The sequence below is a fragment of the Dunckerocampus dactyliophorus genome, chromosome 13, assembly GCF_027744805.1.
Source record: "Dunckerocampus dactyliophorus isolate RoL2022-P2 chromosome 13, RoL_Ddac_1.1, whole genome shotgun sequence".
NCBI classification, from domain to species: domain Eukaryota; kingdom Metazoa; phylum Chordata; class Actinopteri; order Syngnathiformes; family Syngnathidae; genus Dunckerocampus; species Dunckerocampus dactyliophorus.
The window spans coordinates 7,945,698-7,970,061 of NC_072831.1; the positions used below are offsets into that span (position 1 = coordinate 7,945,698).

A 24,364-nucleotide genomic window follows, 5' to 3' on the forward strand; every position below is an offset into this window, starting at 1 on the left:
CCATTACCAATCTGCAGACACAACTTCCATCACTGGAGTGGCGGAAAGTCGCTTTTGGGTTACAGACACACTTTATGTTTCCAAGTATTGAAACACTATCATGTTTACTGACAAACGAGCAACTTTTGTTATTACCGCCACCAAGTGCAATGACGTCATTTTTTTAATAGTTAAGGTTTATCCATAATTATTAGAGTTTAAAAAAGCTGTGATTGGCTGACGATAGGCTCCAGCTCAACTGTGACTCTAACGAGGACACGTGGTACAGAAAATGGATGGATGGATGGATGGATGGATGGATGGATGGATGGATGGATGGATGGATGGATGGATGGATGGATGGATGGAGAAAAGCTTTGGTTGCAAATTTCTAACGAGCTAGATAGTTAGTTGTGCACTCGCTGTTCGGTCGAATTCGGCTTATTTGAGAATATATTGTTAAAAATTAGCATCACATGACTGTACATGACTGTGCTTGAATAGAATATGACAATTGTTATGCTGTTGCTAAAAATGCATATCTTTCAAACCTCTGATACAAATATGATGGCAAATTGACTTGTTTGTTACCTATTGTATTGTACCTATGTATACCTATGTATACCTATTGGTATATATGTTTATGTGTTTATGTATGAACAGAATAAGATTTTCATTGCATGGTATAACTGCTGTTGTACTATGCACATGACAATAAAACTCTCTTGAATCTTGAATCTTGAATGTGACTTACCTATGACATGCGTTATATGATGCTAAATGGTAAATTTAGTGGACACCACTACTTAAATGATGGTAATGAGAGAAGGAGAGCGAGACCACAGGCATGAAACTACTACAAGTATTACTGCTTCAAGATACAACTCTGCTTGGTCTGAGTAATAATGTGATGCTATTCCTCTTTGATTCAAAGGGTGTCAAACTAACCTGACAAGATCCTGTAAATAGTTGAAGTGTGAAATAAAACTCAAGAAAACCTACTGGAGTTGAGTTGATAAAACGTCCTCTGAGATCTTCTCAGTCTTTTCAAGTGCAGGCTGGCTGAAGTCCAAAAGAACTTGATACTCAGCCAGGAGTGTCCAAAGTTGTTTTTTTTACCACATACTGAAAAATCATATTGGTCATTTTGATATTTTTAATTTTGCAAACATCCTAAAACCAACCCACATAGACGCAGTAATGTGTGGTGAGGTTTATTTCTGGTGCGGCACTGGCACATTTACAGTTTTTTTTCCATGTCAATGCAGGGAGCTCATTAAGTATTCATTTATTTATTCACTAAAAACATTTGTGGTCACCTTACCTTTTATATAATATGAAGTACAGGCCCCCTATCCCTCTCCAGGACGAGTTCTGATACTTTGTTGTAAAAATGTGATCACCTTCTAGCAAAATAAAAGCATGCCAGTGAAACATGCACGGTTACGCCACACATTCAGTTCACACTTCTCACTCCGAAAACTGGCTTGCTACTTTGGCTTTGCAGCATGTTTTTTAGAGTAGCACTTTCTCATTAAAAAAAAAAAAATCTCACCCAGTTTCACCTCTTGTTCTTCTGTTCGCACATACTCCAGTCGCCAGTCCACCTTAAAAGAGCAGCTTTTTTTTTTACTTTGGCTTGGTGTGTGGATGTGGCACCGTCTGTTCTTTTTGCCATAATACGGGATTAGCACGCAACATTTAGCTCTCTTAACTCCGCTCCACCATTTAGCTAGACTCTAACTTGCAAAACAGCGGCATAAAGGGCTGGTAATGATTTGATTGGCTTAGTAAGTACAAACATGCGAACAAGATCTTATCATTGGCTGGACAGCGTTCTTCATTGTGTTACATGTTGTTACTGCTTCTTGTCACCCGTCACTCGGGGAGTTGCATTGCAAAATGGTACAGAATAAATTGCTATGTGTTGATTTAATTTTTATTATTTTCATTTTTGTGCGCTGCATAAATTTGCTGTGCGCTGAAAACGCGAGAGCTGTGCGCGATTGAATAGCTTAGAATTCTTATATTTGAAAAATCACTTTCTACGCTAGCTGCCATTTTCATGAAAAAGCGACCAACGATACTGAGCAGCGGTCGCCGGTTGCTGCTGAGCAGTTGGCAGTTTGCCTTCAATGGACTTCCTAAAGTTGTGATACGAGAAATTCACGAGATATAGGAAGGAATCATTTAAAAACACATCTCCCTCATGGTATGGCACTTCCACATCATATAAAACATTTGAAACATAGATAGCGTTCCCCTTGTTAATCGCGGGGGATGGCTTCCCAAAATAGCCCGCAGTAAGTGAAATCCACGAAGTAGCCAACTTTATTTTTTGACAATGATTATATATGTTTTAAGGCTGTAAAACCCCTCACCATACACTATATACGCTGTCCTTATACACTCTCAGACAGGCATTAACATTTTCTCACATTTCTCTCTTGTTTAAACACTCTCAAAGAAGTTCAAACCTTCGTTTGAATTTGAATGACACAAGAAATTATTAAGTGACTCGTCCGTATTTCACTTCGTCCCGGCGCCTTCCGCTGTACTGTAGCGTTTTTGTATCCTTGTGAAAACATATTGCTCCTGTCATCGTATTTTCGGGGGTTGTCGGGGATAAAACTTGCAAACATACAGTACTTCAGAGTCACACTGCTAGCAATCGAACATTTACGTAAATTTGGCAAGCTGAACGCATTTTGTACTGCACAGGAAAGCACGGAGGAGATGAACTGACAACGGTCTACAGCCCCTGAGCCAGTCAGGACGCAGAACACAATGCGTGGGTTCTCCCTTAGCCAATCAGGACACAGACACAACTCCTGGGTTCTCCCTTAGCCAATCAGGATGCAGAACACAGTGCACATTCATATGCTGTAAAAAGAAAAAAAAGTCCATTAAAGGTGAACCGGGATGTAGCGAGGGAATGTAGAATAACGTAGAACAATGCAAATGTAGAATAGCGCTCCTTTAAGATTCTTAAAATGTGACTTAACAAGTTTACATTACATTACTGTATATCTATGGGGAAAAAATTTGTCTAAATCTGAAAAAAATTGGAGGCCAACCAGCATGTGGGAACGGACGATGCAGTATCGTATAGGTAAAGTCAGATATAAAATATTTGTTTAGCAGAAGCAACAACAACAAAGCATTGATGGGCAATGCTGGCCCTCTCTCAATGTTTGAGCACAGCTTTGAAAAAACAACGAAAAGCTCATTTATCTGAGGGAGAACATCATTAGATTTGTTTAGCAAACAAACAAAATAGCAGCTTTTTGCTCTGCAAAGATAAAGGAAGACATCTCTTCAGCTGGGGGCTGTTTAATGATGAAATGAAGCGAGAACAAAGAAGTCCCTCCAATAACAACATGTGACCTTCATCACTGCTCGCTGACCCTTGTTGGCAGCTTTCTACTTGCCTTTTACAGATAAGCGCTGAGGTTTGGTACAATAATAGCAATACACACGGCAGACAATTAAAAAACAACAAGAGCGGAGCTATCGCCACAATCTGTCCACAACAACACTCCACTTGATGCTACACATATACACACATTGGTTTGATTTCTTTCTCACTCAGGAAGACTTTATCTGGTATTTTGCAACCTTTCACGCCTCCTTCATGGACTTATCAGCATTGCGGGACTTCCTGACTCACTCCCAAACATCCACTCCTCACACTCTCACGGGACAATTCAGCCCACTTTTGATAGACACTGGCTGAGAGGCTTTCATTTAACAATAAGGTTATTGCTGTGCTTCCACAACAACATACTGTACTGTATGATACACACAGAATCAGCTTTATTTGCCATGTCTGTTATCACACTAGGAATTTGACTCTGGTCTAACATCACTCTCTGTTACAAAGTAAACAAAAAAGAAAGAAAAGTTTAGATATAAGGGAGAAGGAGAATACTACACTATACATATTTACATAGAATAAGTAGATAACTATTGCACAGTATTCCCTTGTTTATCGCGGGGAATAGGTTCCCAAAAAAGCCCGCAATAAATGAAATACACAATGTAGGATTTTTTACAATTATTATATATGTTTTAAGGCTGTAAAACACCTCCGCATACACTTTATACACGTTTCCTAGCCAGGCATGAACATTTTCTCACATTTGTCTCTTGTTTAAACACTCTCAAATTTGGAATTTTAATGATCAACCTACTAGGTTGGACACAAGAAATTAAGTGACTCGCTCATATTTCACTCGTCTGACCGTGCCTTGTCCCGGTGCCATTCGGCTGTAGTGTTTTCGTCCTTGTTGAAATGGTTAATGGCGCCCAAAAGCCCTTCAGCTTGTTCTTCTTCTTCTATTGTTGATTGGCGGTTAGCAAGCAGCTCACACGGTTAGCTAGTTTGCTACTGACCATTGACCACAAAAGGAAACGGCACAAAGGCGATTGATTGACAATGGTCTACAGCTAATCAGGACGCAGAACACGATGGGTGGGTTCTCCCTTAGCCAATAAGGACTCAGAACACGATGCGTGGGTTCTCCCTGAGCCAAACAGGACTGTTGTGGCTCATACAGGCCAGGACATTTCCAGCTGTATACAACACCCGCTACTGGTAGCAGTCGTAAATGCAATAACAGACGCATGGAACAGAGCACAAAACGGATAAAACAAACATTCTGAGCCAATAACAGTCACTTCCGTCATGGTTAGTGAAGTCAGTGTACCCGCAAGTACCCGTGAGTCAGTAAAACTAGGGTCTTTGTTGTTTGCGGGCTAAGCAAATGAATCTTTGTGTCAAGCCTGTGATGAAGCTTGAAGCGGAAAGAAAAGTTGATTTGAGGCAAGGATCTTCTTCTATGTGGTTAATGCATTTATACAAAAGCATTACAGCAGGGGTGTCCAAACCTTTCCCAGCGAGGGCTGTGTACTGAAAAATCAAAGGATGCGGGGGCGACTTGGATATTTTACAATTTTTAAACCAGCCCATGTAGATATGCTAACACGCTATACATCCATCCATCCATTTTCTACGCTGCTTGTTCTCATTAGGGTCCCAGGGTCTGCTGGAGCCTATCCCAGCTGACTTTGGGCGAGAGGCAAGCTATACATATTTAAAGAGAAACAGCGTGCATGTCAGCCTTGTCTTATAGGTCAGTCATCCCCAACCCCAGGGCCGCGGCCCGGTACTGGTCCGCACAGAAAGAAAAAACAAATTTCCATGATGTTTTATTTTGAATAGATAGATAGACTACTACTGTATTTTTAGCATTTTTCTTTCACCTCATATTTGGTCTTAAATGCTGATACTATGTGGGAATGCATAAAGGTAAGTTTTGATGACCTATTGAGTGCTAATGTGCACATTTGTCTCAAGTGAATTCATGCTAGCACACTGCCTTTTACCACACACGTCAAACAGCCATGTAATGTTGATGTTTCCCATGTCTCTGGGAAAACTCCAGAGATAAGATAAATTTGATCGCTATAATGTACGCTATAAACCCCAACCCACAACACCCGCCCCCCACCTCCCCTGGTCCGCGGGAGATTTGTGAGAACACAAGCCGGTCCGTGGGTCAAAAAAGGTTGGGGACCACTGTTATAGGTGACAAAGCGTATTATTATTGTTATGAAGTTTTTCATCCTCTGCTCATTTTTCCATTTTTGCTTTTCAATTTTAAAAATATTTCACCTTTCTTCTCTGAATTTTTTTTCCTGAACATTGTGACTTTATTCCCATAATTTCACTATTTTTGTAAAAATATCAATTTTGAGTTATGAAAAAATATATAATTTTCCAATGATTGCAACTTTATTCTTTGCTTTATTTCTGATATTACGACTTTAAAAAATGTGTTTGATATTTCAACTTTATGCTTCGAAAATACAATTTCTTTCTCATCTTTCTCTCGAGTATTCGGGACACATTGGAAAAAAAACAATCTGAGATATTGAGAGTAAAGTCGTACATTTACAAGAAAGAGAGAGAAAAAAAGTCGTAATGTTACATTTGTCATGTCTTTGGGTCAAAGACTGTTTTTCTGAGTTGATTTAAAATATGTAAACGGGTTCATAGCTGGTAAATAAATATGTTTAAAATGTATAGTAAAAATGGTTAAAAACCTATGGTTAAAAAGTTAAAAGTGAGACATCTTCTACAAAAAGAATCGTTTCCGTGACAGCAAGAGTGAGTGCTCTTCTCGCTAGTAGACAATCTTTGACGTTTTTCCTCGCTCTGAAGCACAAGCTAGCAACGGCAGAAAGGAAGTTTTAAAAAAGCTCATAAACAAGCTGTGTTTGCTCTAAAACGTTAGAGCCTTGGGAAACTTTCGTCTTTGTGAGTATCTATGTGTACAATACACTTAATATATCGATCTCAAATGCTTCTGAATTATTTTTTGAATGTGTTTGTAAACTTGATGGTGTGATGTAGCTGTTAGCTATGTATCCCTGTGTTTTAGCTAGCGACTTGTGTTTAGCATATTTAATGTACATTTATAGATAGTAATTGCATTTTTTGTATGTTCAAGTTACCGCACGCATACATGCACGGCAAAGAAAGCTTCACTGAAGCAAGAAAAGTAAGCCTTGTGTGCGGAGTTTTCTTTATTGGTTCGCTGGCTGTCTCGCAGCATCCAGTCACATGTTGTGAGGACAGCACAACCTTTGCCCAAGGCGAAAGGTCACATCGGTCCCCCCTTTTTATAGCTGTCTCAGGCAATGCCTGTTATGACGAAATTTTTAAATAACCTTAGATTTTGAGAATAAAACTGTAAATTTACGAGAATAAAGTTGGACAATTACGAGAAAAAACTTGTTTTATTTATTACAGGCATTGCCTGAGACAGCTATGAAAAGGGGGGGACTTATGTGACCTTTGGCATGTGGCGGGGTGTCACCGCGCAATACGTACCCGGAACGCAATCGGCCCCGTGCATGCGCAAGGATTACTTTCTCGTTTCGCTAATTTTTACGACAGCGCTTCTGCGATGTCACGTGCTGTGGTAGATATAATGTCTTAAATGTATGAACATAAGTGGTCAATAACCATACTTCATATATGTAGTATGTTGAGAAGTTATTTTATAAGTGAGTCTTGTTCAAATACTTTGTTAGCATGGGGATGCTTCTATCATCCTATGACATCCACCAAGACTGAGCTACGTAAACACTTACGCAATGCAAGTAGCACAGACGTAAACCTCATACCTGGTTACGTGTAACATAGATAAATAAATACATTAAAACACATAATAGGCCATATTCAACCATGAAACAGCACGATTTATTAATTAATCTATTTGAAAAAAAGTAATGGCGAGGAGCCACAAAATTCAAAGCATGAAGTGGCAAGAGACGATTGTATTTCTATTTCTCACCTTATTTCATTTGATGCCCTGCGGTTGGCTGGCGACCAGTCCAGGGTGTACCCTGCTTCTTGCCTGAAGGCAGCTGGGATAGGATAGAAAATGGATGGATGGATATTTCATTTGAGAAGCGCCACCTCCAGGAGGCATGAAGAACTGAGCCATAAATGAATCAATCAGGGAGCCGGGTTCTTCTTGAGAGCTTGTGTTCAGTTTTTAGTTGCCTTATTCCTTTTGCTATTGCTCGTGTTCTTACGTGCCTCTTTGTTTTTTGCTACCCTGCTTTGCACGGTCTTCCTCAGCTTTTTGATCGTCACCATTTTTCTCCATTGGAGACCTCTTAACTTTTTATGTTCATTAGAAGACTTAAATTTTTGCACTCAAACTGTGTGAAGTGGTTTTGCGTCTGGGATCCTTACCTGTAAAAAAACGCAACAGTAAAAGTGCAAAAAGAAGTTATACAATTCTTAATAGTAAAAATTATATGATCTATAGCGGACATTTGCACCAGCCACTTGTTGCTTGGCATATTTACCAGCGCACAATCATTTTTGCTCCATTAGCCAATAAAGAAAGTACCATCCCCTGGACTGAATGGCAAACTACGCTCTGATAGCATCCATTCAACAGCACAATAGGATTATTATCCAGAGAATCTTTTATTTACACACATTATTTACATGATCGACTCTGGATTAAATATAAAATAGCTTGTGGGACGAGTGAATGTTAAATAGACACAAACAAGATGGTATGGCTGCACTGTCAATGGCCTTTTAACGACACTTTTAATGGCACTTAGTGATTTGATCATCATTATCAGCAGCAGCAGTACTCGGCCTCATTTGGTCTCTTCATCTCATCTCATTAGCGCTAACTTGTTGTCTTCCACAGCGCTGATTTGTATTGATCCACAGACTCCACTCTCAAAATGATGCAAGTTAACGACACGCTACAAAGAGGTAAGAGGAATTTAGTTAGTGCACCATATCGTTTTGTAATGTTTATGCTTTTAATATTTTTATTAAATATGCAAGCTCTCAAGAAGAACCCGACTCCCTGATTGATTTCTTTATGGCTGAGTTCTTCATGCCTCCTGGAGGTGGCGCTTCTCAAATGAAATAGCCATCTATCCATCCATCCATTTTTGCTTATCCTAATTAGGGTTGCTGGGGTATGCTGGAGCCTATCCCAGCTGACTCCAGGCAAGAGGCGGTCGCCAGCCAATCGCAGGGCATCAAATGAAATAAGGTGAGAAATAGAAATACAATCGTCTCTTCATGCTTGCTTTTCATCGCCACTTCACGCTTCGAATTTTGCGGCTCCACTCTATCACCTTTTTTCAGAAATAGATTAATTAATAAATCATGCTGTAATATGGCCTATTATGAGTAAGAAAATGTATATTTAAGCAAATGCTACATATTTTTTTCTGCCTAAATTAAGCATTTTCAAGCATAAACATGGCTAAATGTACTAAAATATAATTGCATTCCGACGTATTTAAAGTTGTTGTGATGAAATGCAGTGTTCTACATTTGTCACTCGGTGTCGAGAAATGTTACTTTAATGTTCAGATGTTATTTTAATGTTCAGTGAGAAACACCAATGCCAGACTTGATCGCCGCAGCAACATGCTTTTATTGCAGGTTTGAATGATCTCACAACAGGCACAATAATCCCTAATAAAAACATGGGCAGTCATTCATTATGTCTTGAATGACTTATTTTCCCTTATTAAGTCTACTGTGTTGGGTAATACATGTGTAAAGGTGACTATAGGGGTGTTAGTCCATGTCTCTCCAGCTCTCATAATGTTAAAAACTGTATTTAGCAGGTTGTTAGCAGGTTTTCTATGCTGTAACTATGAAAATATTCAGTTTATAAATAAGGAATACTACTTTGCGGAAATTCACCAATGGAACCAATTAACCATGATGAACGAGGGATTACTGTAGTAGTAATAGACAGTGATTACCGTATGTTAAAGAAATGTTTTTGTTTCTTATATTAATAACAAAGACTTGTTCAGTTAACACAAATATTGACCAGTATCATACTTGGTTTTCCTCTTATATATATTGATAATTCATGTCCATGTGGAAGTGGTAAGTTTTTGGCTTCTTACTTTGTCCTTCTTCCCCACTCCATTTTAAACACTTTCTTAAGTTTAGAATAAGTAAATGGGAGAGGCTAACTGTCGCCTCTTATGCCCCTGCAGTGATCCCATATTATCAAAGAATAATAGGAGTGTGAAGATGACTATAAGGGTGTTATTTCATGTTTACAGAGCTCTAATAATGTAAAAAAAAAAACATATTTAGAAAGTCATAAACAGGTTTTCTATGTTCTAACTGCGAAAAGATTATGTTTATTAATATTGAATCCTACTTCGCGGAAGTTCACTTCTCGCGGTCGGGTCTGGAACCAGTTAACCGCGATAAAAAGGGGATGTATAGTATAAAATGTACAGGTACTCACCATTAATGAATAATAATGTAAGATGATCATTGAATAGAAGGAATTGGAATCACGTTGTAGCCTTTTGCCTGGTCATCCGGCTAGCGATAGTGGCTAGCAGGCTAGAGAAGGCGTTTCTGCAATTCCGCGTCTACATAATCCATATGCTTGCTTGTTGTAATTCAGTAATGATTTACCATCGTATGTTAACGTGTGTTCACCTCGGCGCAAGTTTTGAGGCCGGATTGACTGCCGAGGCTCGTGCTTCCATAGTCAAACAAACTTCACAGCACACAACTATGGTGTGCTCAAAGTGCCAAATCTCAACGGTTGGTGAAAAAAATATTATCAGCGAAGCATAAAATAAAAAAAAAATAAAGTATTACAGATTTATGGTGAATGATTTCACCATATTGCCCTGCCATTCATTGGCTGGCAACCAGTCCAGGGTGTACCCCGCCTGTCGCCCGAAGTCAGCTGGGATAGGCTCCAGCATACCCCCGCGACCTTAATGAGGATGAAGCGGTATAGAAAATGGATAGATGGATGGATTTCACCATATTTTCAGGTGGGAAAAGTACAATAAAAAAAAACTGTTAAGTGGAAGTTTCACTTATTAATATTATGTATTACGTTTATGTTGTGAAAACCTCATCTACTTCTATATGTGTGCATGCATTAGTCATCAGCTTGATAGACTCAACAAAAGCACAAAAGCTCATAGCCAGTAGCGAGAAATAATTGAATTCTTATCTTATTTGACACGACAATGAGTCATTAGACTGGCTTTCTTGGCTTTTTCATGGTTGTTAATTACTTCTGCTCTCCGGGCCAGCTTGCGAGGGCGCGAGTGAGGGGAAGCTTCTTTAAGCTGGAGGCTAAGAGGCGACACGTTGGCAACTTCTTACCTTATCTGTTCTAAATGTGCACTGAATGGTGAATTAAAAACAAACAAAAAACAAAATATATTTGGTATATATAATTTGCCATTGTAGGTGTTGTAGTTCAAGATCATGCCACAAGAGGTGCTACTGTGAATTTTGGACAAGTAGATGAGCATTAAAGTCAACTTTCAGCTTTCGAGCAGGTTTTCAATAACATGCTCACTTGCTTCTGGTTGCCATGGAAACCTCACAAACCAGAAGCGCGAGCATCCCGGGGAGTATTCTGTGCACCCGCAGAGAGAATTGTCAGATGATGTCATCCCTGGTGGTCACCGTGGTGACGGCAATGGCAACAGACATGTCTCACAAGGGCTGTGCTTGTCTGCAGGTAAACTGCAACACACACGCACATTTTGATTTTCCATTCAGTCTCAACATTTTGCAGATATTAATTTTTTCATGTCATATATTTATTATATTATTCTATTTTACATACATATTTTATTCACAAAGGTGCACTACATGAATGAATGGGGAATAGCTAATAAGAAAAACATTGAATATGCAAGTATAACATATAAAATGGCAGAGCTCACGGCACACCATCAAACAAAAATCTTTTATAAATGGCGACAGGTGGCTACACACGTAAATTATGTACTTCCTGCCATCTAGCAGAAGAACATTTCATTGTTCTCCCTGTCACCATACATCGCTGCCATTGATGAACAGATGAACAAAGATACATTATTTGTAGTACTGTAATCCCTTGTTTATCGTGGTTAATTTGGTCCATACCCAACCGTGAATTTCCTTATTTATAAACCAAATATTTTTGTAGCTAGAGCATAGAAAAAGAGTTTATGACCTTCTAAATAAGTTTCTTAACATTAAAGCCCTCCAGACATGAACTAACACCCCTATAGTCTCCTTTACACTGGTATTACCCAATATAGTAGACATAATAAGAGTAAATTAGCCTTTTTGAGACATAAATGAGACTCATGGGTGTGTGTGTTGCTATAAATGTGCTTCAGTGCGAGGGGGCCAGAGTAGGTGGCGAACAGGAAGTGATGTCGGGGGTTCAGAGTTGAGTTTCAGCTTGGTGTGGGGTACAGCCACAGCAGTAGCTTGTGTTTTTATTAGGGATTTTTATTAGGGATTATTGTACCTGTTGTGAGATAATTCAAACCTTCAATAAAAACCTATTGTTCCGGCATCAAGTGTGGTGCTTGTGTGTCTCACAGAACATTACGGTAACATTACTGACAACTAGTGACCAGTGTAGAATAATACATATTATCACATCTTTGAATGCGTCTTCTGAATGCCTTATACATATATATTGCATTTTAGTTCAATTAGCCATTTTTATGCTTGAATATGGATATTTTGTTGACTAATAATTGGCCGTGCTAACCATGAAACAGCATGGTTTATTAATAGATTTGTGAAAAATTGTGATAGAGTGAAGCAGTGAAACTTAAGTGGCTAGGGATTACTGTAAATATTTTTTTTCCCTGACCAACTAAGTTAAATTGGATCATTTCCCGTGGCACACCTGGTGATCTCTCATGGCACCCTAATGTGCCACAGCACAGTGGTTGGGAATCACTGAACTGCAGAACTGAAATCAATTACACTTATACAAGATAATTAAAGTAAAATAGTCAACAATTACTATTGTAAATTCTGGATTCAGTGCACCTGAATATAAGCCACACCCCCCAAATTTAAAGAGAATTTAAAATTTTTATCCCACGTAGTAACATGGGATATTTACACAGAAAGACACACTATAAACCTTGCAATCCTACATACACTCGATGTTCCCAGCATCACTCGTTGGCTCCAATGAGGGAGCTGTGAGACGCTTTTTTACACAGGTCACACAGTTACACAGCTGCCACGGTCCAAGCGGTCCAAGCAGAAGCTGCAGCAATTCTAGACTTGATCAAACTTGCTTATGATTTGTCGCTGTATAAAGCTTCAAAACGTGATATTTGTGCCCACTTCTCGACTCCAATGCACCACTTCCTGAACGTGCGCCTCAAGCATCATGGGAACTAAGCATCATGGGAACTATATTTCGCTTAGCCATAAATTAGCCGCATCATTGTTTAAGCCGCAGCGTTTAAGTGTGTGTGAAAAAAGTAGCGGCTTATAGTCTGGAATTTATGGTAAATTGCATCAGGAAATTATTAATGGTATCAAGATGCCTCAAGGATTAAATTAGACAGTATATTTTTTTAGTATTTATACATTTTGTGTTGAATTTTGGCAGAATCTTGGCAGTATCTCCACTCATCTCAACTATACGCTGTTGTTGTCTAATGAACTTCTGTTCAATGTTGTGATCTTTTGTGATGTTGTGATCTTTCACAACATTGAACAGGGGGTGAGAAAATATGAGCATTTCTTGGCGGGAAGTGAGGACGTCTCTCAGCACGGATAAATATATGGATTAATCCGTGTTTTCTCATGCAAACGCTGCCTGGCTGATGACTGGAGCGAGAGGCGGCGGCTTAACGAGATCACTAGAGGACGCCTGGTTTGCCCCCGCTGCCCATTCACAGAGTGTGAGCAGCACACACACTCATGTGTGAAATGGACTCTTCATACGCTTTAAGGGCTGTATCTTAATCCCCCACCCTCTGGATTCCTTTTTGGGGGGGAATGGTGAGGGGTGGTGCAGGGGGCGTGGCCAGTGAATCCCCTGACAGAGGTTGTGTATCTGCTGGGATGGAGGTGATGATTTCATTAAGGACGCTCGGCTGACCCACAATGGCTGCACGGTAGTTTTGTGGTGTTTGTCAAAGTGTAGCTTGCACATAATCTTCATCTCACAGACTGACCCTCCAGTATGACCCCTCTTCTTTTTAAGAATGAGCCACTGTTCATAGTAGACGGTACCAATAATAAATGGGTCTATGCTAACAAGTAAGGATGTGTAGGCTATAATTGATGTGGGAGTCTAACTGCTTTGCCTTTATTAGGTGTACAGACCATGTTTTAAGTCACATATTGAGTGTCATAAAAGCAAAAAAGAAGTGAATTATAAAATATGTTAACTTTGCTAGCAAGTGAGGACCTGCATTGGTGATGCTGGAGTCTTACTGCTTTGAATGCGAGTCTGCTTAGGTCTTCTCTTCTCGCCTTATTCTCCTTTTAAAAAAGAGGCACAGAAAAGCCCAAGAAAAAGCAAAACTGATGCGCAGAGTTAAGGCTTGTTAAGGCAAAACCTTCTTTTGGAATAAGTGCTGAAAAAAAAATTCCATAAAAGGCCAAAGAAATTGCAAAAAAAAATTTTAAATTTTTTTTTAATGTTTGATGATAAAATCGTGCAAGATTCATGCAATCTTGTATGCTGGCTGATTCAAAGTCTGAAGTTTTGTGAGAATTTCTTCTTCTATGGAAGATGCAATGATGTCATGGCATCACAAGATGAGCATAGCACTTACTAAGCGCCTGACACTCGGGGGCCAGTTAGCAGAGCATCCACTGATTGCAGTGGGTTGTGATGTATTAACCAGTGTTATTATCCTCAATTGTGTATATGTTAATCATTATCAATAGTTATAATTTAGGGTGATGTCATTTTTAATTGAGCCATCATTGTAGATGTGATATAATGAAGTAAACAAACATGGTCACACTTCCTGCATGGATGCCTTGCTAGGTATCTTTTAGAGGGCAAGGGGGGCGGAGATGCCTTCCCATCACACAGTGTCTCAAGCTGCGTGGGCTGGACTCGGCCCTCCTCCTGGCCCGACCAAACAGTCTTACTATTCTCCCGCTTCAATAGCACTGCTGGACTCCTCACTAGCGGCCCCTTAGTGGTCTGAGGGCCCTCAGTGGAACGCCTCAGCGGGCCAGCCCATGCAAAGAAGAGGTCACCCCTTACTTCTTTTTAGCTCCTCATGCCTAAAAAAAAAGTAAAAACGACAAAGCGCTGAAAAGATGCGAGCAGGCTACCCCGACGGCATCATTTACTACACTAGTGCGGCCAGCAGGTGACTAGATGAGATCCGAGGACACAGTCAGGCGGCAGATGAAGCAAGGTGCAAACATGGCGAGACACCGAGCAGGGAGGAAGCGTCCACGTGAGTCATGATGTCGAGATGGGAAGTGGCGGCAGTTCAGAGGGTATAGAGAAAATGGGAGTAAAGTGAGGAATGGAGAGAAAGACTGAGAAATGGACTAGAAGACACAAAGAGACAGAAGGAAATAGAACTGCTGCAGATGAAACAGCTTGCTAGTCACTGATAATGTGTTTATATGCTTTCATCTCGTGTCTTCTCTGTATATTATTTTATATTCTGCTCGACTGGAGTATTAGTTTTTTTTTTAATGCAGAACAACATTAGAGTGAATTGTTGCCTCTTAGAAGTGGGTGTGCCTCCACACCAGAAGGGGGAACCAGAGTCACACCTCCTCAAGTCAACAACATAAACATTCTTGAAGTCAGGGGTATACAAACGTTTTCAGCCAAGGTCCACATAAAGTAAAATCAACGGATGCAGGGACACACATTCACTATTTAAACTTTTCTCTTTTCAGTGTGGCCCTATTCCTCCTCCATCACGTTTTATATTGAATTTTATGCACAGGAGGTCAAACGAGTTTTGTTCCGTCAGAACTTAAACCTAAATTATTAAATTATTGAACACCCAAGTCACCCATGCTGTTCACAGAACACATGAAGGGCATATGAAATAAGTAATAAAAAGATGAAATAGAAGGGAAGGGGCGTTGCAAGGGGTGAAGAGACATATTGGGAGGAGGAAGTCTCGATAATGAGGCCAATACACTGCTTATTTATCACTGTCCATTTCATAGGAGCAGATCCTTTCACATGTTCAAAAGTGACGTCTTTATCCTCTGTGATGGTTGTTGCATTTGCGTGACTTCGATTAAGCATGCAGCCAATGTTGATTGGCGTTTTTTTCACTTTCTGAGCATTTTATGATGTCTACGTAAATTTGTATTCTTCTACACAAGTAATTCTCTTTTCAATGGCCTGAGAATACAATAACCTGGATCAATGAAAATATTCACAGACATAGTTCTCGTTTTGTTTTTGTACAGTAGTAATAATTTATAAGAATGTGTACTTAACCATAAATTGTCCGAATCTGAGGACCGCCTGTAGAGAAAATTCCGAGGGGCCGAGCTGCAGGCTGCAAATGGCCCCAGGGCAGCACATTGGACACAGCTGCTTGAAGAGCAACAACCACTCAGACTGTTGGTACAATGCATGAAAATTCTACTTGCGTACTTCCAGTGTGAACATACAGCGCCAGTCAAATGTTTGTATACACATTCTTATGCTATTGAATGAGCAAGTGTGTCCGAAGGTTTGACTGGTGCTGTATATGAGAAATAAACTACAGAAAACAAAGTGTTTAGTAGTGTTGGCACATGGGGTGTTGTCCTTTTTAAAATTTTTGTTGGGAACTATTTATTCACACTTGTACATTTCTGGACAGTCAAACTGCATGAAAACAAGATTTCCTATTAAACGTTTGAGTCAGGAATCAATCGTGAACAATAACAACATTCAGCTAGTGTAGACTAACTCTAACAAGCTGTGTTATGTTATAAAGTTTGTCTTTAGAAGAAGATGAAACGTTTCATGCAGCTTTATATTTCAGCATTGCACGTAAAATATGCATGAAGACACACAATGTGTCAGCATGAGGTGTTCACGTGCCGAAAGAACGTCTTCATCTTGACGACAGCACAAAGCTTCAGCACAGTGGGTCATTGGGTGCTGCCTCAGATGAACAACAATGAGAGCAGATAAGGATTTTTTTTAAGGATCAGTGGCCAGGAATACTGCCCTGAGGAGCTCCTTCGGAATACGCTGGCCCCGAACAATCCCAATCATCCAGAGAAAGGATCAGCTTGCAGACAAAACTTTTGTGGAGGTCTTCAAGCATCTCATGGAGTGTTTTTTCATTCTCTCCTTGTCACACTATTCCACTCAATGGGAGAGAGCATGGAAGTCTTTCTTCATTGTAAAAAAAAACACACCAGTGAGATTTATTTTGGTGACACAGCTTATGTCACATGTCAGTGTAGGCGTCTTCTTTTCATCGCTGCATGCACTCGCATCAAGTTTGCACCAACCTTTGACAACTCACAACAGCAGACAGGAAACAGAGTGATGCAACATTCCAGTTGAGAAGACTAAATCCTCACAGGAGAAGATACCTTAAAGGAAAACTGCACTTTTTTTGGAACCTCGCCCATCATCCACAATCCTTACGTGACACACAAACACATATGTCTTTCTCTTTTCTGTGCGTTTTAAAAATATAAAAACAGATAAAAAGGTCCAACTAATTACTGTATGCATGGGACATACTTATTCCTCCTATAAAGTCATCTGAAAAAGTCTCCAAAAAGCGCCAACAACGCTCCATCTACAAATAATGTGAAGTGCATATTAACCAAGCTACAGCGGCATTGTTACGCCGATCAAACTACGTTTCTGGCGTATTGACACTTAGCCGTTAGCCGTTGTGAGCGCGTCAGCGTCGCGCTCACAACGGCTCAGACACGACCAAAAGGTAAGGCTACATATTCTAGATGCTGCCAGTGCTGCAATGTTTCTATGTTTGAGTTTGGAAAAGTTAACTCTAGGTGTAGGCGTTCCTTTCTACAACATTGCTATGTGAACTCAATGCACGCAAGGAAACTCCAGCTATACTTTGAGTGGCGAAAATACACAAAATACTATAAGTATTACATGTTATCATGAATGTACCTGTTACGGCACGGTCACAGCATGTACATAAAACCATAAAACCTCGTTGGAGGTTTTTGGAGGTGTTTTAATAGCGCTCTTTGTAGACGCCGTAGGTGGCGTACGCCACTTTGATATATTTTGTCCAATGTAGGTCAGTATATGCTAAGGTATCTAACAAAACATCCAGAGGTAAGCTTTGTGTTATAGATGACAACACAAATTAGTGTCATATCTGAGAATATACTGTATAACATTAATAGTTAATTCATTCTAGTTTTCAAATTTGTCGAATAGAAAATAAGCTGCGGGCCGAAAATAGCCCTCGGGTCGCACTTTTGGACATACCTACCTCCAAGCTAGAAGCTCCAGGCCTCCATCGCCAACGTGCTTGCTCGAGTGGCATTCAGTCGGTCATTTCTTTAACCCTAATTTTTGTTGTGAATTTGCGGTACGAAAATAAAGTTTACTTGATCTATTTCCTTATGCAGTGAAACCATGGTTAGTGTCATTTATTCCTTCCAGAAGGTCTGACTCTAACCGACATGGACTTTAACAAAATCACGTTTTCCCCTTGAGGAATATTGTAGACCCAATTTATTCATTCCAGAAAGCCAAAAATGTTAACGCAAAACACATTGGAATAGTTTTACAATTATAGTTTGATATGCCGAAAACAATTTGAAATACATATAAATGTTGACTGAAAGGGATGAATAAACATTTAAGGCTACTTTTAAGGTCATTCTTGATATGACGATCATAGCTGCATCGTGACCAATCAGGAATGGTTCTTCCAATGATTGACCTGTACACCACCCAATGATGGTCTGAGCAGTGAAACCCCAACAAGTGAGACTTAAGCAAAAACTTCCACTCAGTGCAGTGAGTGGAATAATACATGCTGACTGAAGGAGTAAAATTCAGAATTCTTACGAATGGAAAATAGGAAGCGCTGCTGGGCGTACACTGAGCAGGAAAAAAATACAACAAAAATATATAACCTAATGCCACTAGATAGGCCCCGTGTAATGGCTGATTAGCGCCAGCTGCTGCTCGTGGCTCTGCCCAGCGCCTGAGTCCCGGAAGTCTGAGGGTACAGGGAAAGAGAGAGCTTGAAGTAACAAGGCCCAAAACCAAAATAAAGGCACGGCATAGAGTAGGAGGTTACAATTAAGCACACTAAAACTAATCCAATGTAGTTACCACCAGGCTGCAGCCCAGTACCAGTCTGTTGATGGGGCTGAACGCAGCTGCAGAAATCTTTCAGAAGCAATGATTAAAAATGAAAAAAGTTTTATTCCAATTTTGGAAATAAGAGCAATTATTTTATTTGAAAAACAATATACACAAATACATTAATTTTACTCTGATGTCACATCAGAGCCAAAGTTAGGTGCATGCAATGCCTGAGCTAAACCACTTGTGTGTTTGTTGTGTGCGGGGTTTCGTACCCACAAGATTCTACAATGGCATTGAAGACTTTGTTGCCATTCACGTCCGATCTGGTAAAAATGCACTGCGCTTGTCACCCACACACACCAAACACGCTGATATCGTGCCAATGGTGTATCAGTATCCATTTTGTGCTTTTAATTTGATATTTCTTTTATACATCAGTAAATGACAATAGCATTAGATTACAGTCGTCCCTCGTTTATCGCGGTTAATTGGTTCCTGACATGACTGCGTTAAGTGAATTAGGATTCCATATGAATAAATAGAATATATTTTTAGATAGAGCATTGAAAACTTGTTTATGACTTTCTAAATATGTTTTTTACCATTATTAGAGCCAGTGGCGATTGCTCTAAGACGGCAATGGAAGCTCAGCTTGCCCTAAAAAAAGTGGTGAAATATGGTCTGCTGTGTGTACATTTCATTGACAAAATACTGTACTTAATAGAGCAACAATGGGACAACAGGAAAATGTCATGTTTTGACCCAGAAGGGCTTCCAAGTTTTTGACAGCTTAGGTGGAGTTTGCTTTTTGGAACTCTGAAGCTTTGGAACTTTGTTGGAGACAGCTTGCCGTTATTCAGGCATCCGGCGGCGCCAATACGTAGAAATACTTTGTCACGTCCTGTGTTGTTCCTCGCACTGCGCTTTATATGTTGAAACCACGGCCGTGGGTGTGTCACAGATATCACCGACATTAGCTTGTAGCAGCACCAGCACGGTCTGGTTGCCAGTCGACGTTTTTACCCACGTCACCAAATGTGGAGATGCGATTCACAACGAGACAGGAGTTGAGGTAGGTGGCACCAATCAGTTTACTTTCCACTCAACTCAACAACAAGCAACAATTCTTTAGCAATAGCTAAGTGGGTACAGACATAGGCTACAACAACCTCATGATAGACAGATAGATAGATGGATAGATAGATAGGTAGAATGAGCGTTATCGGCAAAAAAGCCAATAATGGACATCCCTAGTGACAGTGCATCAAAGACGACCCTCTGGATTGATTGTTGCACAGAGCAACAACATTAGCCGCCTGTATAACAAGGCAGCTATGATCAATACTTAAATAGCACTACACTGGGCTGGTTACGATACTGCCCTTTTTTGAGGATTTCCATTTTTTGTGTGAGTTTTCTGCATACCGCAAATACTACTTCAGAGCGTTCTAATGCGGGCTGTGTTTAATTTTCTATCTAGAATAAATTTAATGGTACCTGAGCCACTCTTTGGACACCCCTGTCCCAGAGGAACAAGGAACTAGCTAGAGTTTGTCGTCGTATGATGCTGGATGTCATTTGCACCACATTGAACCTTTGTGTCTTATTCAAAGCGAAGATGTACAGTATTTAATTCATAAGAGGCTGACAGTCCGTCTCTCTATTCCCTTGACAGCCAACCAATCATGTTTTTTTTGTAAAAACGCCATCACATGAAGTGGCATTTGCTTCATCAAAATGCTCCACCTGGTGCTCTGGCGTGAATAGAAACACTTCCATCTTCAGCCACGCTGCTTGAAATTGACTAAGACTCCAGTCTCCAGAGAGACATGACGGCCAGTTAGAAGACGCTCTGCATGGCGCTCGCTTTAATTCACAAAGCAATTACTTTCTTTTTCCACTTGAGGAGTGAAAGAAACGATGAGTTTACGAAGGAGAGACCAGAAGTGAACTGTGGAATATTGCAAACTTTGCAACAGAAGTAGCATCCACTTATTACCTTGTTGAAGATTTATCATCTCTGAGTGTCAGTCTTGATAAGAGGACATTCCAGAAAAAAAACATATTCAGGGTGAGGAGGTCCAGACTGCTTCATTAAATCAGGCCTAGAGCCACAGACAAGAGGGGTGCAAGGTCACTGGACCTTTGAGCATTCCTAACATGGTCAGTATCAGTACAGCCTTAAGAGGTTAAAGAGCATCTTTCAAGGCTGCAAAATGTAACCACACAGTTCATTCATTCATTCATTCATTCATTCCAGAGCCACATATTTGAATTAAAATGAAGTATTTTCTGTGAATGCTTCATTATGTAAGCATGGAAAACACATCTCCAAGAAAAGTGACAGGATGCCAGTGATTGATGCTTTTCCCTGCCAGCGTAAGCCAGCTAAAGTGGGTCAGGTCTGTCGGGAACCAGAATGTTTAATAAGCATCAGCGGGAAGCGGCGGGAACGTGTCAAAGATGTGCGCTAATAGTGTCTTTGCTGTACATTTATCTGCTGCTCAGATAGCTGTTATGGTGGTTATTGTGCTGACATACGAGTATGTATCCTTTATAATGTTTGCTGCTTGCCATGTTCTTAATGAGCACTTGGACATGATTGTGCAAGTTGTTTTATGAGCAGAAGTAAACATTTGTCCAAAACATTTGTATACAGTCATCCCTCTTTTCAAAAATATATGAATTAATAAGTTATGCTCTTTTGTGGTTGAATATTAGCCTATTAGTAACAAAAAACATTTGATGTATTTTTTTTGCCTAAATGAGGCAATTTCAAGCATAAAAAAGGGATTAAAGAAGCACTCAATATGCAGTATTCTACACTGGTCACTAGGTGTCAGTAGGTGAAACATGGAAGCACCAGGCTTGATCACCGGAACAACAGGCTTTTATTGCAGGTTTGAATGATCTCACAACAGGCACAATAATAATAACAATGATAAAAATCATAATAATAACGCATGCTCCTGTTGCGGCCGTAATCCTGCTAAAACTCAACTCGGAACCCTTGACATCACTTCCTGTCCAAACGCCCGGAACACATTTATTGCAACACACACTAGCACGAGTTTTATTTACGTCTTAAATGGCTTATTTTGTCTGATTATATCTACTATATTGGGTAATGTGAGGGTAAAGGTGACGATATGGCTGTTATTTCATTTCTAGAGGTTTCTAATAATGTCAAAACCCGTATTTAGAAGGTTGTAAACAGGTTTTCTATACTCTAAATACCAAAATATTGCATTTAAAAAGAAGGAATCCTACTTTGCGGAAAATTCACGTATCACCATTACCATCACCTTCTTGGGCAGCTCGACTAGTAGGCTGTTCCAGCTGCCTGCAGAGCTGCGTACCACCACTAGCCACCACTTTAGAAGGAGATGGATGGGGTGCCACAGTAGACGGAAGCGCGGTTGTAGCTCTAGCCTGACAACAAGGCTAAAGGCTAGTCTGTGAATCCAATTCCATCTATTCTATCAGTCATCTTACATTATCATACATTAGTGGTGAGTACCCTATTTTATACTTTAAAATGCATTTAAAAAGTGTGTGAGGCATGTAGGACTCAAACCTGGATTGTGATTCTGTGCATTTAGCTTGTTAGCTTCCTTCATCATGAGTGAACAATGGCAATTGAAGAGAGGTGAAGAGGTTTTGGGGTCTGAATATCCTTTATCCTAACCCTTTATCGCGGTTAATTGGTTTCAGACTTGATCGCGATTAGTGAATTTCCGTGAAGTAGGATTCAATATTAATAAATCAAATATTTTTGTATTTATGGCATAGAAAACCTGTTTATGATATTTTAAATTCAGTTTTTAACATAATTAGCACCCTCTTGACATGAAGCAACACTCATATAGTCACCTTTACATTTGTATTACCCAATATAGTAGATAACGGATATCAGAATCAGAGAAAATAAGACATATCAGACATAAATAAAATAACATAGACAAACATGTCAGCAGTTCCTTCTTTTTTTCTGTTTTTTTCTGTGGCTATTGTCTCATCAGTGTAGTGGCGTAATATTGTAATGGCGTATTTAAATGGCTTTACACTTGTATTACCTAATGTAGTAGACATAATAAGGGTAAAGGAGCCATTTAAGACATAAATAAGACTCCTGTTTGTGTGTGTCACAATAAATGTGTTCCTTAGCATCACGTCTGTCCCTTGTCTCACCGAACACCAACACTTAGTGGCCAATGTAGAACACAGTACTACATTCACACAATTGTTCTTCTGCCTTGTATTTGTATTTTAGTTCATGGAAGTTTATTTTGCCATTTTTATGCTTGAAAATGCTTAATTTAGGTCAAGGGTAACTACAGTTTGCTTAAACATGCATATTTTTGTTTACTAATAATAGGCCATATTCAACCAAGACAACATCAACACCAAGCTAGCAGCAAGGTATGGAGGTGGAGACAGACGGCATTGCGTATACGGTGGTGCCGTGATGCATCGTCATAGTTGAGGCTTTATTTGTGTGTCTCAAGCTTGATACTGCATTAAAATTTGACACATTCTAGTATAGTGGCTAATTAGAATGTCAGTAAATACGTGCTAATTAGAATGTCAGTAAATACGTGTTTGAAGATGTTGGGTTTATGTAATGTGATTGCTTGAGTCATGTAATTTGCTAAGCTTGTGAATATTTTAATTGATTTTATGTAGTTATATTATTTTCTTAGTATCTGCTTATTCATGTGGTTAAATACATTTGGGAATATTTCGACAAGTTTACAAGTGTAAATACTTCTGTCAAGTGTTACAGAGAATGAGAGTCGGCCACAAGTGCACAAACACTGGTGTAAACAACAGCGTGTTGACAGTGATGGTGAACCAGGACCCAAGTGTCGTATTTTACTCTGTTGCCGGAATGTTAGCTTAAAAATCGATTGATCCATCCATCTTCTTCCGCTTATCCGGAGTCGGGTAGCAGCCTAAGCAGAGAAGGCCAGACTTCCTCTCTGCGGCTACTTCGTCTAGCTCTTGTCTGGCGGATCCTGAGGCATTCCCAGGCTAGTTAAGAGAAGAAGTCTCTCCAATGTGTCGTGGGTTTTCCTCGAGGCTTCCTGTGGGTTGGACATGCCGTGAGCACCTCTCTAGGGAGGCGTCCGGGAGGCATCCTGACTAAGATGCCCAATCTACTGTGGGAGAGTCAGATGAGTTCCTCCTGTATGACAGAGCTTGTTCCCCTATTTCTTAGGGAGAGCCCAACCAGCCTACAGAGGAAACTAATTACGGCCACTTGTATCCATTATCTTGACCTTTCAATCACTACCCAAAGCTTATGGCCATAGGTGAGGGTAGGAACGTAGATTGACCAGTAAGTCGAGAGCTTTGCCTTTCAGCTCGGCTCCCTCTTCACCACGACAGACCGATGCAGAGGATCACTGCAGACGCCGCACCTGTCGATCTCGCGTTCCATCCTCCCTCGCTTGTTAACACGACCCCAAGGTACTTAAACTCCTCCACTTGGGGCGGGGTCTTATCCCGGAGATGACACTCAAGACCCATGGATTCAGACTTGGAGATGCTGATTTTCATCCCAGCCGCTTTACACTTGAAAAACTTTTTAGCAAAAAAGCTTACTTCTTATGCTTGTGCATATTTAAGCAAATGTTACATATTTTTGGCCTAATTTAAACATTTTCAAGTATAAAAATGGCTAAATGAACTTAAATACAAGTACAAGGCAATCAGAAGAAACATTGAAAGATGTTGTGGTTATATGTAATATT

The 24,364-nt window shown here is 40.0% G+C and overlaps 1 long non-coding RNA gene across 1 annotated transcript; it reads left to right on the top strand.

The window, feature by feature from the left end:
• The first annotated feature begins 6,191 nt into the window (after positions 1-6,191).
• LOC129192108 (uncharacterized) lies at positions 6,192-13,685 on the top strand. The gene is made up of 4 exons (XR_008573353.1): positions 6,192-6,301; positions 8,226-8,293; positions 8,496-8,582; positions 13,071-13,685. It is a non-coding gene; the product is annotated as an uncharacterized LOC129192108 (long non-coding RNA).
• The last annotated feature ends 10,679 nt before the right edge of the window (positions 13,686-24,364 follow it).